Source organism: Cydia fagiglandana, chromosome 21 (genome assembly GCF_963556715.1).
Source record: "Cydia fagiglandana chromosome 21, ilCydFagi1.1, whole genome shotgun sequence".
In the NCBI taxonomy this organism is placed as follows: domain Eukaryota; kingdom Metazoa; phylum Arthropoda; class Insecta; order Lepidoptera; family Tortricidae; genus Cydia; species Cydia fagiglandana.
Window position 1 is genome coordinate 6,850,238 of NC_085952.1, and position 16,739 is coordinate 6,866,976.

Consider the following 16,739-nt stretch of genomic DNA (forward strand, 5'->3'; position numbering starts at 1 on the left):
TAAACTGTTAACCAAGTGTCAAATTGTATGGGTAACCATGGCAACTCCAGGTTTAATCGGTTAATCTCGGGTTAGTAGAATGGTGCAAGTGAGCCTAAGTTGAGTAACTAAGCGCCACTTGCACCATTCCACTAACCCAGGGTTAACTGGATAAACCTGGAGTAACCATGGTTACCAGTACAATTTGACACAGGGTTAACAGTTTAACCGCTTAACCCCGGGTTAGTGGGATGGAGCAAGAAGCGCTAATACAACTAAAAATTATTTTTGTCTTTTAAGTTCGCTTTTTGCAGTTGTGTTTTCTAATTATTAGTTAGTTAATTTGTTTAAATACAAAGATACAGAGTATAGAGTGAATCATCCTTAAATTTAACTAAGTACAAGGTACTCGCACAGCTTACGCTAGCTTATATATAATAAACCCTATTGAATGAGTCGGGTTGTTTGTTTTAACTCAATTTTAGTATCGCGTTACCGGTGAAGGAAAAAATCTGCGCCCGACTACCGGCAGCGGTTCTCAAACTTTACTCAACCATAAAGGAAATCTTCTTCCTGGCGTTATCCCGGCATTTTGCCACGGCTCATGGGAGCCTGGGGTCCGCTTGACAACTAATCCCATGATTTGACGTAGGCACTAGTTTTTACGAAAGCGACTGCCATCTGACCTTCCAACCCAGAGGGGAAACTAGGCCTTATTGGGATTAGTCCGGTTTCCTCACGATGTTTTCCTTCACCGAAAAGCGACTGGCAAATATCAAATGATATTTCGTAAATAAGTTCCGAAAAACTCATTGGTGGGCATTTCCATTTAAAGTTGTACCCTCGAGTTTTTCGCATGTCCCCTTACATTTTTTACGTTTTACTCTTAAGGCAATTTTTTTAACTAGGCAAATAATGTTTTTTATTGAAATATATTATATAGACACATCATTTATTAAGTTTAATGCACATTAAATCACTTTTTTCTTACTTGAAATCAGGTTTTTAGATATGAGAAAATCACCCCGTAGTACTGTCCCCTTCACTGACTTCAATTTTTGATGGACTTTTACACATATTTTTTCTATGAAGGCAACACCAAGTAATGCATTCCGGGCATAGTTTAAATGTTAGAAAATGTGTTATTGATGAAAAAGAGCTTTAAAAACATCAATAATAGGGTTTAATTTCGATAAAAACGTTGTCCCCGCGAAATCGTGAAACGGACATAGTCCAGGTTGGTTACGCAGTTTTCGCTACTTAGCGAAATACTTTTTACCAATATTTTAGGTTTTTTTGCATCCTGGAAACCCTGTGACCATAGCTAAAGCTTGTTTAGACGTCAAATTTGATTTATAACAGTCAATTCGCAACCTCCAAGGCGTGCTGGTGTGTGACCGGTAATTTTACTCAATGTTTGGTCCGTTTTGTTCAACTGTTTATGCAGCTTGAACCTTAAGACTGCATCGAGCAAAATCAGCGAAAAAGGCAGTCACCGTTTAGTCGCTAGCGTTCACATCTCTTGATAAAAAAAATAATAATAAATGTCATTATTATCCCAAAGAGTGTGTTTACAACGAATCACCCTTGAAAATCTAAAATGTTTTACAATATAATAAATACACTTATGCAAAGTTGTACCTAAAACGTGATGAACGAGTGTCAGCGTTTAGTAAAATTTGTATAAAAAAATCGATGCTCATGCTATAAAATCGAGTGATTTCGAAAGCCAGATAACTGGACTACAACGAATCAGGCTTTTCCTATTTTTCCTCTTAAAGGCTACAGAGAAATTCAATCGTAAACGTAAACTTTCGTATAATTTCCATACATCCGCCATATCTGTCAAATTCTCCTTCTCCTCAGATGCCCGCTGTGGGCCGTTGGAAGCGGACGCGTACTTCTTTCTCCCAAGTTGACTTTTCGATTTGGCATATATATTGATAGAAATTCATGTCCGTATACGAATGATGATACCAGTGAAAAACTGTGTTCAAAATAAATAGGGTAAATAAATAACGTCACACGGAGATCTAGAGTCATTAAAATTTCGATTTATTTTTATTCACAAGTCATAAATACTTAAAAAATATGACAAATTATTTAATAATATATATTAATACAACCAAATCAGTGTAATTAGCTTCTTTCTAATTCACTTAAAATGAAAAAAGTTTGAAGATTTGTTATTTCTTATTGGAATAAATTTTCATTGTGCTGGTATTCATATTACGTCATTTTAAAAACATATATGACATAATGTCAATATACTAGATAAACAATTTATCAACAAAATTCTTCACATTTTAGCCTAAACAATATAAACTATTAAAATTTTATTTATGAAGATGAAGCAATGTTGTTCACATAATTTCAGCAATAAAATTCTTAGTTTCAACCAGTTTTGTTGCTATTCTAAGAGCTATCATGTGCTTTGAAAGTTAATGCAATGATATATCATCAAGAAATTGAAATCAAGACTCGACCTGCAGTTTCAGCGGGTTTTTGTGGCTATATCATCAGTTGAAAGAACGATATTTAAAGCCAGTAGCATCGCAGTGGTCTGGTTTACGAGTACCTATATTGGTTTCATGTGACGATGTTTATATAAATGTATCTATCAAACAACAACGTGCTTTTATTTCATTGATATTCGGTGCAAAACGATAACTCAGTAACGAAATAAAATTATCAGAAATGAATTTGGGTTTTTTCAGTGAACGTTTATATTTATGAAGTCGTTTATGAGGTCTTGTCTTATCGGCGTGGCTTTGGCCTTTGGACATTTTTGTAATGCTTTGTAATAAGGTAGGTGAGGTATCTAAATCCCTAATTGTAATAACTTTTTTTGAATGAATTACAATTTAATTATTTATATAAAAAAGTGGTCCACAAACATACACATCCGCTTGGTCCGCTAAAATAATTTAAGTGCCCTACATAATAGGTATATTTAAGATTAACAATCAGTAAACATCATTAATTACACTCAAATGCTTATGTTTCAGTTCTAGATTAATTATAATAGATAGACTCTTATAAGTTAGCTTACTGAAGATTTTGAACAATATATAGGTACTAAATAAAATACAATTTGTTTTTCCATGACTCATGTAGGCCGTATTTTACTATAGACCATTTTAAATTTAAGATGAAATTAATTCATGATAAAAGCTAATAAGGCCCGGTAGTATTTTCTGTTATTCTTGAACTTGTACTATGACTAATTGTAAGAAGGCCCACTGTCAGTGCCAGTAACAAGGCCCGGTTCCGAACCAACATGGTATGTTTTTTTATAAAATGGATTTTTCAAAAGCGCCGGAATATTTTTATAACTATTTTGGTATATTAAGAAACATGAACTAACTAACTATTTTGGCTCAGCGATCCAAAGAGAGTCTTGGCCTCCGAAACGAGAGCGTGCCACCTGTCCCGATCCTGCGCAACTTCCTGCCAGTTACTGACGCGAAGCTGAAGTAGATCCGCCGCCACACTGTCTTCCCAGCGATACCTGGGCCGACCCACCGGACGGCTACCAGTCGGTCGTCCCAAGAACGCCTTCTTGACAGCCCGATCCTCTCCCATTCAGAGTAGGTGACCGAACCAGCGAAGTCTGTGCGCTTTCGTTTCGCCGATGATATTGGGTTCGGCCACTAACTCCTCGATCTCGGCATTTTTCCAGATCCTCCAGGTGCCGTCATCTCTCTGAATAGGTCCCAGGATCTTGCGATAAACTTTTCTCTCTGCTACCAGGAGCTGACCTTCTTCTTTTAGTGTTAGGGACCAGGCCTCACAGCCATACATTAGGATAGGCCGTATAACGGTTTTATATATCCGTAACTTTGTATGTTTGCTGAGAAGCCCGGACACCAACACTTTGTGGAGGGCTGCACTGCACCGCAGGGCGTTTTGGATGCGTATTTTGATCTCCTCCTCTCTGGTGTTTGTGTCGGTAACAGTAACACTAACAGTAACAGTGTAAGAAACATGAACAAATGAGAAATATATATTGAATTGGTTTGGTCATAATATCCTGATTATTAATAAAACTATTTCAGTTAATATAAAGGTGGGCCTTATATGCCTCACCTGACCTTATTCGTTCACATTTAGATCCTATAACTATATTTGGTCACTTTGGCCGTCACTATCTATTTGATGCCGATTGTACTAACAATTAAAAGTACAGCTCATATGTACTTTTACCTGTACTGAAACTTAAGCATTTGAGCGTAATTAATAATGTTCACTGGTTATTAACATTACGTGTTAAAGAACTGTGTCCCGATTTGGGCCATGGTGCGTCCATTAATGAATCGCATACTAACGGATAGAGGTTTACGAGTACATTCACAGAAAAATGATTATAGGCAACCCAATACTAGTGGCTTAATTGCCGTTTAATGATTCTGAATCTGAAGATTCTTCTTGGATACTGTCAAATCTTATAAAATATGTCACCCATTTCTGTTCATGGAGGTTTTATTAGTTGTGTTAGATGCCTTGCATACCGTTATTACCAAATAATGGGCTGATAAGGCCCGGTAGCAACGAGATCGTACCGTATACCAAAAATAAGGGAAGAGGGGAAATGGTCGGCTCCCCGGTCCAATCTATGCTATATTTCTTCATGCTCTTAGCAACTAGGGCAAGTTATACACGGTGTAACATGAGGAAACCGAATAATTTTAACCACGCATTTCTGAGGTCAAAAGAAGGAAAAAATGTAATATGAGTTTAGGTCAATTTCGCCAAAAAAAAAATTTTTTTTTGTTTTGTTTTTTCAATTTTTTGAATGTATTTGTACATAAAAAATAAATTTTATTGGTAAACTTGTTACTTAAAATTGATTTTTACATTTTTTTTTTGTAAAACCTTCTTTTTGCAAAGTGTTACTTGTCACTTTTTGACATCTATCAATAAGGATATTTAGACTACGTCCCATAGCAGCAACATTAACATCAAAAAAGCCTTTTACATTATGTAACAACAAAAATTTATTTATTTTTAAATTAATATTATCTCTGAAACTAGGCGTTTTAAAAAAAAAGTTTATAGGACATTTTTGTCTCTAAATATGATCAGGAATACGCTGTTAAAATTATTCGGTTTACTCATGTTACACCGTGTATATCATTTTTGTATAATCTAGGGACGAGGAATTCAGTTTTTAAATAATCGTTATAGGTATGTATAACGATTCATACAAATAAACTGATTTTTGTACAATAAATGAATATTATATGTATTTTTTTACAATCACAGTATGGTGATTTGTACTAAATAAAAAAATTGTTAAATTTTGCTCATTTATTCTCCATTCTAAAAAGTATCACTTTAAAATAAGCACTCATATATTTTTTCTGAATAATAATTGTGGCACCGCACGTGGCAAGTCAAACATTAAATATTGAAATAAAATTAAATAAAATAATCATCTGGCATTTGAAAAGTATGAATACAATGTTTTTATATTTTACAGATAAATTACAGGTGATAATTTTACAAATGAAATGAGTTTCTGCCACCAGTGCCACCCTATTATAAAGCAGTAGACTTTTTTAAAATTTGTAAAAGACGGCGTGTGCTGCGTAGTATGTATATTTCTAGACTCATCGACCTAGCTTAAACCCACCCTCAGATACATTTATATTAATTTATATATACCCCCAAACTCAATACCTAACACTAATAAGGTATGCCCACCAAATACGCTCATAAGAACGATATATTCTATCGATATAGGCTATGAACTATCTAATGATATACAGAGTGTAATCGTTAAGTGTAGTCAGGCTATAATTCCGTAAATATAACAGATATCAGAAAATTTCGAATTGATATAGAGAGCGCGTAATCCAATGAGTAAAATACATTAATATATTTTTTTCATAAAAGCAGAAATATCCCAAACATTAACTTTAAACCCTCCCATACATTTAGTACGACGACTCACCCCTCAAAGAACGTTGGTGTCGTAAGAGATAAAACTGCTTGAGATTCATTATTTGCGATAATAAACTGTAATAAAATAATAAAACTACCGTTTATGAAATAATAAATCCAACATAGATTTTTTAACTACACCGCAAAGTTCATTTAGAAATATTTAAGGGGGCCCGTCAATGTATCGCACAAGAAGGGCGTCATTTGGGGAAACTACTGTAAACAAAAAATGTACTTCCTTTAAAAAGAAATGTTGGATGTATTATTTAATAAACGGTAGTTTTATTATTTTATTACAGTTTACTATCGCAAATAATGAATCTCAAGCAGTTTTGTCTCTTACGACACCGACGTTCTTTGAGGGGTGAGTCGTCGTACTAAATGTATGGGAGGGTTTGAAGTTAATGTTTGAGATATTTCTACTTTTATTTAAAAAAAGTTATAAATGTAATTTTACTCATTGGGTAATGCACTTTTGATATCAATTTGAAGTTTTCTGATATCTGTTATATTTACGGAATTATAGCCTGGCTACACTTAACGATTACACACTGTATAAGTTACTTCAGAACGCGTCATGGACCAGAACCCATACTATCCGGGACACAGTTCTTTAATATTATGTAGGGCTAAAAAGGCCCTCTGTCAGTGCGGGTGACAAGGCCCGGTCTTGGGCCTTATTGTGCTTATTGAATGTATGAGATGAAATCATCATCATCATTTCGGCCTATATACGTCCCACTGCTGAGCACAGGCCTCGTCTCATGCGCGAGAGGGCTTGGGCTATAGTCCCCACGCTAGCCCAATGCGGATTGGGATGAAATGAGATGAAATAGTAAATTTATATATTTTAATATAGGTAATTATGAGTTATTTGATTTCCCAATAAGTTTTAAGTAAGCATCACTTACTGACTTACGTATAAGTGTAGTACCTGAATTTTATTAGATGTTTTTAAAGCTTTATTATTAACAGAGCTTTAAAAATTAAGTTATAAGTGAAATATAATAAGCGTCTTTAGTTGTAAAAAAATATGTTACAAGACCTATAAGTAATAAAGGGATAATTTTAGATATAGTCCACTTTTTTCGAGTAGGTAAAATAGATGATTTCTTATATATTTAATAATAAATCTCCTAGGTTTAATTCGGTCTGTCTACAAACCGCATACCTACCATTGCCCACCACCACACTGTTAACTGACAGTCCGTAAACCTTATTACAAAAGGCATAAGGTCCACCGATGGACAGTTAAGAGCGTCGCCGTTTTGAACCTATCTTAATACAAAAGTCAACAACGAAAATAATTAATTACCTAATACGTCACATACCTATGACATGACATGAACAAACAAGGAAAGCTATATATAAAAAAGTGTTTTTTCTCTGTCTTCTCACAAAGGAAAGCTGTGACAGTTTGAATTCCTCAAAGAAGGTTAGTAGTTAACACTAAACTCGAAACAGCACCTTTAAAAAAATATTAGGGGTCACTGACCTGTCCCAGTAAATTGAGGTAGTGTGCGTGAGCTGCGTTTGTGTGTGAAATGGGGTAATTTGACAGAATCTGAAAATTTACCCTCCTCTACGCCCTCTTAAGTAACTAAAACACTGTTAATATTAAATAAAACCATGTTTCATGTAGTTATTTATCAAGCACATAAGTTGAACATTGCGGTTAGTTTTGTATTATTTTGAATAGATTTAATTCTGGATCAGACAAATCGTTACGTCCTTTTGGTTACAATTTGAAGCGTAACATATAGCCGGACCAGAAAAATGTAACCAAACGGACACGGTAAAGTCGCACGCACATTGAGTATGTATAGTTTTTACCGTGACTTTGTCTATACTTATTTAATTCATATGCAATTAATAAGTCATATTTTATTAAGGAATATTGAGTTTCTTATGTTTAAAACTCTATCTACTGGTTTTGGTACATATTTTGTAGTCCTTTTTTTATTCACTGAGTATTTGTGTAAATTTTTGATTATTGTGATCTCGTCTTTACTTTGTCCATTAAGTTACATTGGTGTCCATTTGGAAATGTCCCCTTGATTTTAAAAGTACCTATTTATTATTGTTTATTCAAAGTTTATAAACTAAAATATTTATTTTTTTTGACAATAATCACTAGTTTTGGTAATTCTAATTATTGTTATTCGTCACATGGCAGTAATGCCAATAACTATTTAATAAACCTAAAAATATCGTAAGATTTGGGGCCACCTCGTAACCAAACCACCTAAAATTCCCTTTTATGATAAATGTTTGTTCTAAAATGGACAATGATGATTGTTTTTAGGTTGTTTATTAACATTATTATGCTTTAAACATAAAAACATTTGCTTCAAGTATGTCTTTTATTGACTATTTCAAAAACCATTTGTAACCAAACGGACCGCAGGAAACCTCCCTCATCCTATAAAATATTAATTTTAACTGGTTTATGCTAAAAATATGACGATTCTCTTTTGTGTTTCGTAAACTAGAATATATATTTACTCATAGAATCACATAAAAAAGTACCAAATAATCCAAATTATATTTTCAACTCGTCAAGTGAGTCATGGTACAACTTTAAATGGAAATGCCCTCGTACGAGCCGGGGTTTGAACCCGCGACCTCCGGATTGAAAGTCGCACGCTCTTACCGCTTGGCCACCATACAACCATAAAGGAAATATAGATCTGTAATATTTCCTTTATGACTCAACTTTGTAAATGTAAGACCTAGGTCCTACAGTTAACTTATACCTAAGGTAATAAGGTGGTGGTACTGGTGCTCGACGCGGTCCCAGTACATGTCATCTTGAAACTTAAGTCATTGTCAATACCTAACTTCTTTACCTAACTTAAGAGCGCCACAGAGAGTTGATCAGCTACACTCTTTTAACACGAGTTAAAAATTGCCTACTCCAGAGCACACAGTCGCTGTGGCCGAAATCGGTCAGGAGAGCATCATCATCAACATCATTGTCAATAGAGGTGACAGCAAGGTGTCTATTGGGCATTAGCATGTCGAGCACTAGACCACCACCTTTTCTAAGGTTTTTTATCAATATAAGTACAATTCGTCGAAAACCCGGACATGTTGTCTCACTTACTAACCCCTGTAGGTTTTAGTTGGTATTTTTAAACAGAACAGATGTTAGAATTTCAATCACTTTTTACGTTTTCCTACGTGATGGCCGACTATAAATGGGTATCCACTGACTGAAATAAAAGCTTTTTATTTATTTATTTTATTTTATAATATGATAAGTAGGTCTTCTTCTTCCTCCTCGATTCTTCAGGGTCGCGACCACATGAGGTCATTATTTTGTGCACCAATGCTCTCCATTCTGCTAAGTAGGTACTTCCATTATAATTCAACCAATCTCAGTGTTCCTTTTTCATACATATCAAAGCATAATAAACTTAAACTCAATGAATCCTAGCGTTGTCGTGATACTGACATTTTCACAGCGCGATTTCTCATAATCTATTGTAAATCTTTCTACTCTGAACTGAACTACGCAAAGTTTGAGCACCACAAAGCATTAGCTGCGTCGTTGGCTATTAAGTAATAGTCGTGCGCCGGATGCGACTTGTAAATATTACCCGCACTGGCACAGGGGAAACCAGGAGTCGCCATTAGGCTCACAAACTTTTGGCTCCTCTACACGATGGGCCAACCCCGGCCACTCCAAGGGACGCATTTATGCGTTCGAGGGAGCAAGTGATATTGCTATCTCATTCTACCGCATGCCTGCGTCCCTTGGAGTGGCCGGCATTGGCCCATCGTGTAGAGGAGACATAAAACGTTTCAAATTGCCATTTTTGTCTTCAATCATGCAACTAGAACATTCTGAATGATCACTGACATTACTGTGCCAATACCAGTAGCACAGTAAAGTAAGTAGCGAGTAGTAGAGTAATACAACTTGGATTTTTGACATGCAAAGACGATAAAAAGTAATAACACATTAAACGCCTTGACAGCCGATTTACAGGTATCGTAGTGCCTATCAGAAAGGTTCGTTAAAAGCACATTGGTGCTTTCAGGTTTTGCAGTCATTAGAGACGTTATCTTCTACGTAACATTTTATTTAAACCCATTTGATGCTGCGTAATTCATCCGTGCATCATTCATTCATATTCCATCCAAATGGAGGAGAGATTCTAGGAAAGATTCTAGCGACTACAGCTTGGCAAAAAAGAGTAGAAATTAAAAAGTGACAACACTGTAGTGTTGTCCCGTTTTCTTATGTAAATTAGTTTGAAAAGGACGACACTACAGTGTTGCCACTTTTTAATTTCTACTCTTTTTTGACAAGCTGTAGTGCTTTGCTGTGAAAACAAATCAAGTCAATTCGTATCTTTTTTATTCTTAAGCTAAAACAAACAGTATCATTAGTAATTAAAGCCAAAAATAAGTATAAAATATAAAACTTGTACACTTAAAACATTTTTACAATAGCCTCTCCATTCCATTTTACTTCCGTTTTCAAAGCCGCCAATAAATTAATTAGAACCGCGCTAAAGACGTCAATCGCTTGGCCAACACACCGTTAACCTATTCCCCACCCATATACAAAGCTTTCCGGAGCCACGCCATTCCCGCCCTTATCGCCACGAATTGCCTTTTTATCAAAATTCGGCACACAGTTTACGCCCATCACTAAAAATTTAATGTAAACAAAAAGGCGTTATTTTCGTAAGTTTTAAAATATAAATGAGGCTCATTGAGGACGTGCGTTCAATGAAAGTTGGAAAATAGTAAAAAAATAGTGTTAACGGTCGTACCACAGACAGGTTTATTATAAGAACTGCAATTTTCATAAACAATTAGCTACTTTTCTAGTATTCAATATATTAAGAACGGGTCACTCACGTATTACTTACTGATTACACTCCTCGATTACGGTAAGGAGTGAAACATGTCGAGCGTTTTGCGACTTAATATTAGGTCAAACGTGAGTGACCCGTTTAAAATGACTATAATATGTTCGAGTCTTACGGGAGTTGTATATTTTTATGTTGCTATGACGGTTTTAGTTTGGCAATGGTTTTAAACTAAGCCAATAAAATTTCAGAAATAAGTAGGTATTAAAATAATAGCTTTTAAAGCTTCGCAAGTGTCACTCGGCAAGCAGTGGTCCTGAAAATGTACTTATATATACAGTTCTTCCAATTCGTGAGTAACCCGGTTAAAATAATTTTAAAATTAAAACCATCTAAAGAGTAGCATTCGCAAGCAGAGTCAGAGTATAGTGCTCCTGGTTGTCGTTATTGTTTTCTGGTCTTTGGCACGGAACCATTTTATGGGGATTGAGCGGAGGAAGTGCCGTCGACTTTTATCTGCTTTACGGCGAGGTTTTATATGGATGATTACGTTTAATGAGGTGTAATGAGGCACGTGTGGGTGGACACTAGGGTTGCCCCTTACGGGGCCCACTGAGTAACAGTCCGCCGGACGGTATCGGCCTGTCAGTTGTTCGGAACTGTCAAAATTTTGTTCTAACTGACAGGCCGATACCGTCCGGCGGACTGTTAATCAGTGGGCCCCTTTATTACAACTAGTCTCGCAGGCCACATTTCGCTCTGACTTGTCCGTATATGTCCGCGCGAATGACAACTGATACCGACCTATATATTTTTACGGCGAGGTTTTATATGGATGATTACGTTTAGTGAAGTGTAATGAGGCACGTGTGGGTGGACACAGGGTGGCCCCTTACAACTAGTCTCGCAGGCCACATTTCGCTCAAACTTGTCCGTATAAGTACGTATATGTCCGCGCGAATAACAGCAACTGATATGAACTGATATATTTCTTTACGGCGAGGTTTTATATGGATGATTACGTTTGCACGTGTGGGTGGACACAGGGTTGCCCCTTACAACTAGTCTTGCAGGCCACATTTCGCTCAAACTTGTCCGTATAAGTACGTATATGTCCGCGCGAATAACAGCAACTGATATGAACTGATATATTTCTTTACGGCGAGGTTTTATATGGATGATTACGTTTGCACGTGTGGGTGGACACAGGGTTGCCCCTTACAACTAGTCTTGCAGGCCACATTTCGTTCTGACTTGTCCGTATATGTCTCCGCGAATGACAACTGATTCCTACCTATACTTCTTTACGGCGAGGTTTTATATGGATGATTACGTTTAATGAGGTGTAATGAGGCACGTGTGGGTGGACACAGGGTTGCCCATTACAACTAGTCTTGCAGGCCACATTTCGCTCAAACTTGTCCGTATAAGTACGTATATGTCCGCGCGAATGACAGCAACTGATATGAACTGAAATATTTCTTTACAGCGAGGTTTTATATGGATGATTACGTTTAATGAGGTGTAATGAGGCACGCGTGGGTGGACCCTAGGGTTGCCGGATAGTAGAAGTGTCGCCATATTACGGCGGCGAGGAAATACGGCCAGCCTTCAGGGCACCCAAAGTTTTACCTAAATATGTGTTAAGTACTTTTAGTTTTATTACTTTGGTTTACTCCTCCGTTGTCAAACAAATAAAAAGTTGCAGGATTAGAACGGCTGCTATTTAACTGATCACCAGATTTAATAAAATTTAATACCAAAAAAATCTACTTTACCACCCTAAAATAATGAATGATCACCAAAATTATAACACCATTTTAATGTGAAATGATTACCAATTTTATTACATTTTACTATCCTATTAAAGGAAATGACACCAAATTAATCATTATTAACCCAAAAAATGTAAATAATTACCAAATTTCAAACCCCAATTTAATTTCAATTGATAATCAAATTTTTACATCGTGCTATCCTATTAAATAAAATGACACCAAAATAATCATTGTAAACCCAAAAATAGTAAATGACCACCAAAATTAGAACTCCATTTTAATGTAAAATTATAACCAAATTTTTAAATCTTGCTATCCTATTAAAGCAAAGCAAAATTTCCTAGTAGTATTTCGTTTCTGTATGGGTTGCAGTTCAAACCTAACCTAACCCACTTTTCTAGTAGCATTTCGTTTCTGTAAGGGTCGCAGTTCAAACCTAACCTAACCCACTTTTCTAGTAGCATTTCGTTTCTGTAAGGGTCACAGTTCAAACCAAACCTAACCCACTTTTCTAGTAGCATTTCGTTTCTGTAAGGGTCGCAGTTCAAACCTAACCTAACCCACTTTTCTAGTAGCATTTCTTTTCTGTAAGGGTCGCAGTTCAAACCTAACCTAACCCACTTTTCTAGTAGCAATTCGTTTCTGTAAGGGTCGCAGTATTAACCTAGCCCACTTAACTAATAGCAGTACAAACCTAACCTAACCTACTTTTCTAGTAGCATTTCAGTATGCCTACCTAAGTTATGCGGTGCAGGGTACGGGGGTTGAGCGGGAGGGGCTAGTAATTTTGGCATCATTTTACTTTATTTGGTAATATGTATAAATTTTTTGGTATCATAGTGGTTTATTTAGGTGAAAATATCGCATTTATTTGGTCTTCAAGATTTGGTGATCATTAATGATTTTTGGTAATCATTCAATATATTTGGTATTCGAATACAATTTAAAGTGCAGTCGTAATTAAAATGGTGGTACGTTTGTAATTTTAGGCCTTATATTTTTGGTGTTCAGTAATTTTTTTTGGTAAGCATGATTTTTTTATTTAGGCTACCAAAAGTATTTTTTGGTGGGCATTATATTTGTAGCCGATTAGAACAGCCAACCACGTTTCTCAGTGTGATTAAAAACGGAGGCTTAAGTTCTAATCTTAGTTTAATACAATTAAGTCCACCATTTGTACTTTCATGCATTGTGCAATAAAGATTAAAATAGATAAAATAAATAAATATATACTTAAATAAATATAAATATATCTACATGACAGTAAAACCTGAAAATAAAATCACTTCATAGGTATAGTCAAAATTAAATTTTGTATTAAGCAGAAACATCTGGAAACGATACAACGATGATTAGAAATACAGGAAAAGTGGAAAAACTGATTGCATGATTGACTGAGGCATTGATTATTTCCACTTTTCCTGAAGTCGTTCCCAAAATTAAAATTGTACTTATACTTTATTTATAACAGAACGACAACCCTAATAGTTAGGTACGTATGGGGTTAATGAGATATTTACAACGTATATCTAGCCGGCTTTCAAAGGATTTTATGTAAAATTTTACCGCCCCTTACGCCAAAAATATGAAGCAAAAGTAGTCCACCTTTGTACCGGCTTGAGTTTAAACAGACTATCGCCTCATAAACTTGCATTCTATCCGCCATTGTACCGAGAAAGCGTAGGTAAGTATACGATGGTACATAATTATTTTCCATCGTATTTTCTTTTCACGGAAATTTACGAACGTGTCTTGCTATTTCAGTCAGTCAACAAAAAGTACTGAGGTTGACTAAAGTGGCAGGACAAATACGAACGTTTCCGAGAAAATACGATGGAAAACTATAAAATTATGCACTTAACCACGTGTCTCACTCCGCGATTTCGTTGCTTTGCTACAGGTAGCTAAAAGTACATCCGTTCGGCCCCAATTTTGGGGTTTGCCATAAGCCGCGCGTGGCGCTGTCGCCACCTAGCGGCCATATCTGTGCTGATCGTAACAGACGCGTTTTGTTAGAGAGTGAGTCTTCTGTACTTGGTACTATTATTTATTCTGTGACTTAGCGCATTAATGCTATGACGCATTAGGAACTCAGCCACTCGTACTTTTTATGAACCTAATCTAATCTGTAACCGTATAGGTACCTACTGACGTACCTATATACAATGTAAATTTTATGAATAAATAATTGAAATTGAAATGACATCGCCAAAGTGGTTGAAACGAGCCCAAGACCGGATGGAGAGGAAGAGGAGGAGAGGATACCAAAATGGAGGAGATTTATACACTAAAGTAGGTAGAGTTTACAGATATAAACACTATAATAAATAAATAAATAAATAAATTTACTTATTTATTTATTAACAGATTGACCAAACCCAGATTGACCAAATCCCACAGTAAGCTCAAGAAGGCTTGTGTTGTGGGTACTCAGACAACGATATATATATAATATATAAATACTTAAATACAACCATGACTCAGGAACAAACATTTGTATCATCATACAAATAAATGACCTTACCAGGATTCGAACCCGGGACCATCGGCTTCATAGGCAGGGTCACTACCCACTAGGCCAGACCGGACGTCAAATTGTCACGATGGTCTAGGGACAACAAAAACTGGAGATTCTGGGTAAAACTGAAAAAACTGGTCAATCCTCTCTTGAAAAAAAAAATTACTGTAATTCGTCTAAAAACCTAGGAAGAAAAAAATTACGACGATTTGTTTGCATTTATCATGGATGGATTTTAGTCCTGAACCAAACTCACAGATGGCTCATTATAGTTAATAAAAAAAGTAAAACAAAACAATTCATACGCTTTTTAATGTCCAAAAAAATTCTTTAAAGTATAGCGGCTTCTACATATTTGCCCCAATTAAATCTGTTTGCATTGCTTTTAGACCTTCACCCCTTTAAGCAAAAAGGGCAAAAAAGGGTCGTGCAAAAAGCAAATTAGTAAAACTTGGCCACTTAACGATAGGCAAAACAGAGACGAGGCGCGACGTCGAAAAAATTGAGACGTTTACGCAAGTGTGGGCCCTACCACGGTCACGGACTAGAATTAGACATAGAAAAGTCTGCAGCAATTTTGATACCCCACGCAGTGCAAGTGTTATTTATACATCATAATTTCATAGAAGTTTGACGATTACCGTTGTACATATTTTGCCGCCAAAATATGGTACTTTTCCCATACGTATGAGTATGTTAGGTAAACAAAAAATATTCGAATTTGAAATTGGAATTTTGCCGCTGGACAGGCTGTACATTTTTACAATCGATCACAAAATGTGTGCGAGTTTGAATCGAGTTCAATCGACAGGAGTCGGTCATTCGCTAATGCAACCTCGACTATCTCAAGCGCGTTGGTGGTCGATCGCAACATGTGCGAGTTGCGAACGAGTTTCGGTCGAGTTCCATTCGAGTTATAATCGTACTCGTCTAGACGACAATCGACAGGCGTCGGTCATTCGCTAATGCAACTAATGCAATCTCGACTATCTCAAGCGCGTTGGTGGTCGATCGCAACATGTGCGGCTTGTGTGCGATTATCGCAGTTAAATTACTCTTTGTGCTTTTTTTATTTGCCTTAACTATTGGGAACGATGAGAACTCCATTTAGATGGGTTTTGAAGAGTTACTTACATTAACCTCTTGAGGTTCAATGTCCTAATACTAGTACAAATTACCTCCAATGAAATTTAAATCTTAATTAAATGAAATAGAGTTTCTTTTATTTTGTTTCGTTCGATTTTAAAACAAAACAAATTCAACTCTATTTTCTAATACCGTTGATTCAAATTCGATTGCCAATTTTCCTTCTATGGTGGGCCGCTAGAGGTTAATTATTAATCTTACAGTTTTCTAATGACATTGTAGATTTAGCGTAAACCTTGCTTACGATAAATATAAATAATAAATAAATATTATAGGACATTCTTACACAGATTGACTAAGTCCCACAGTAAGCTCAAGAAGGCTTGTGTTGTGGGTACTCAGACAACGATATATATAATATACAAATACTTAAATACATAGAAAATACCCATGACTCAGGAACAAATATCTGTATCATCATACAAATAAATGCCCTTACTGGGATTCGAACCCAGGACCATCGGCTTCGCAGGCAGGGTCACTACCCACTAGGCCAGACCGGTCGTCAATAAAAAATTACATTGTTGTTTAACACCACTCTAAGTA

The 16,739-nt window shown here is 36.0% G+C and overlaps 1 long non-coding RNA gene across 1 annotated transcript in view; it reads left to right on the forward strand.

Annotated features, from left to right (window-relative positions):
- The first annotated feature begins 16,596 nt into the window (after positions 1–16,596).
- LOC134675296 (uncharacterized) overlaps positions 16,597–16,739 on the forward strand; it is a 466,888-nt gene continuing 466,745 nt past the window's right edge. Inside the window, exon 1 of the long non-coding RNA XR_010099725.1 lies at positions 16,597–16,694. This is a non-coding gene — a long non-coding RNA (uncharacterized LOC134675296). The remainder of the gene's footprint in view (positions 16,695–16,739) is intronic.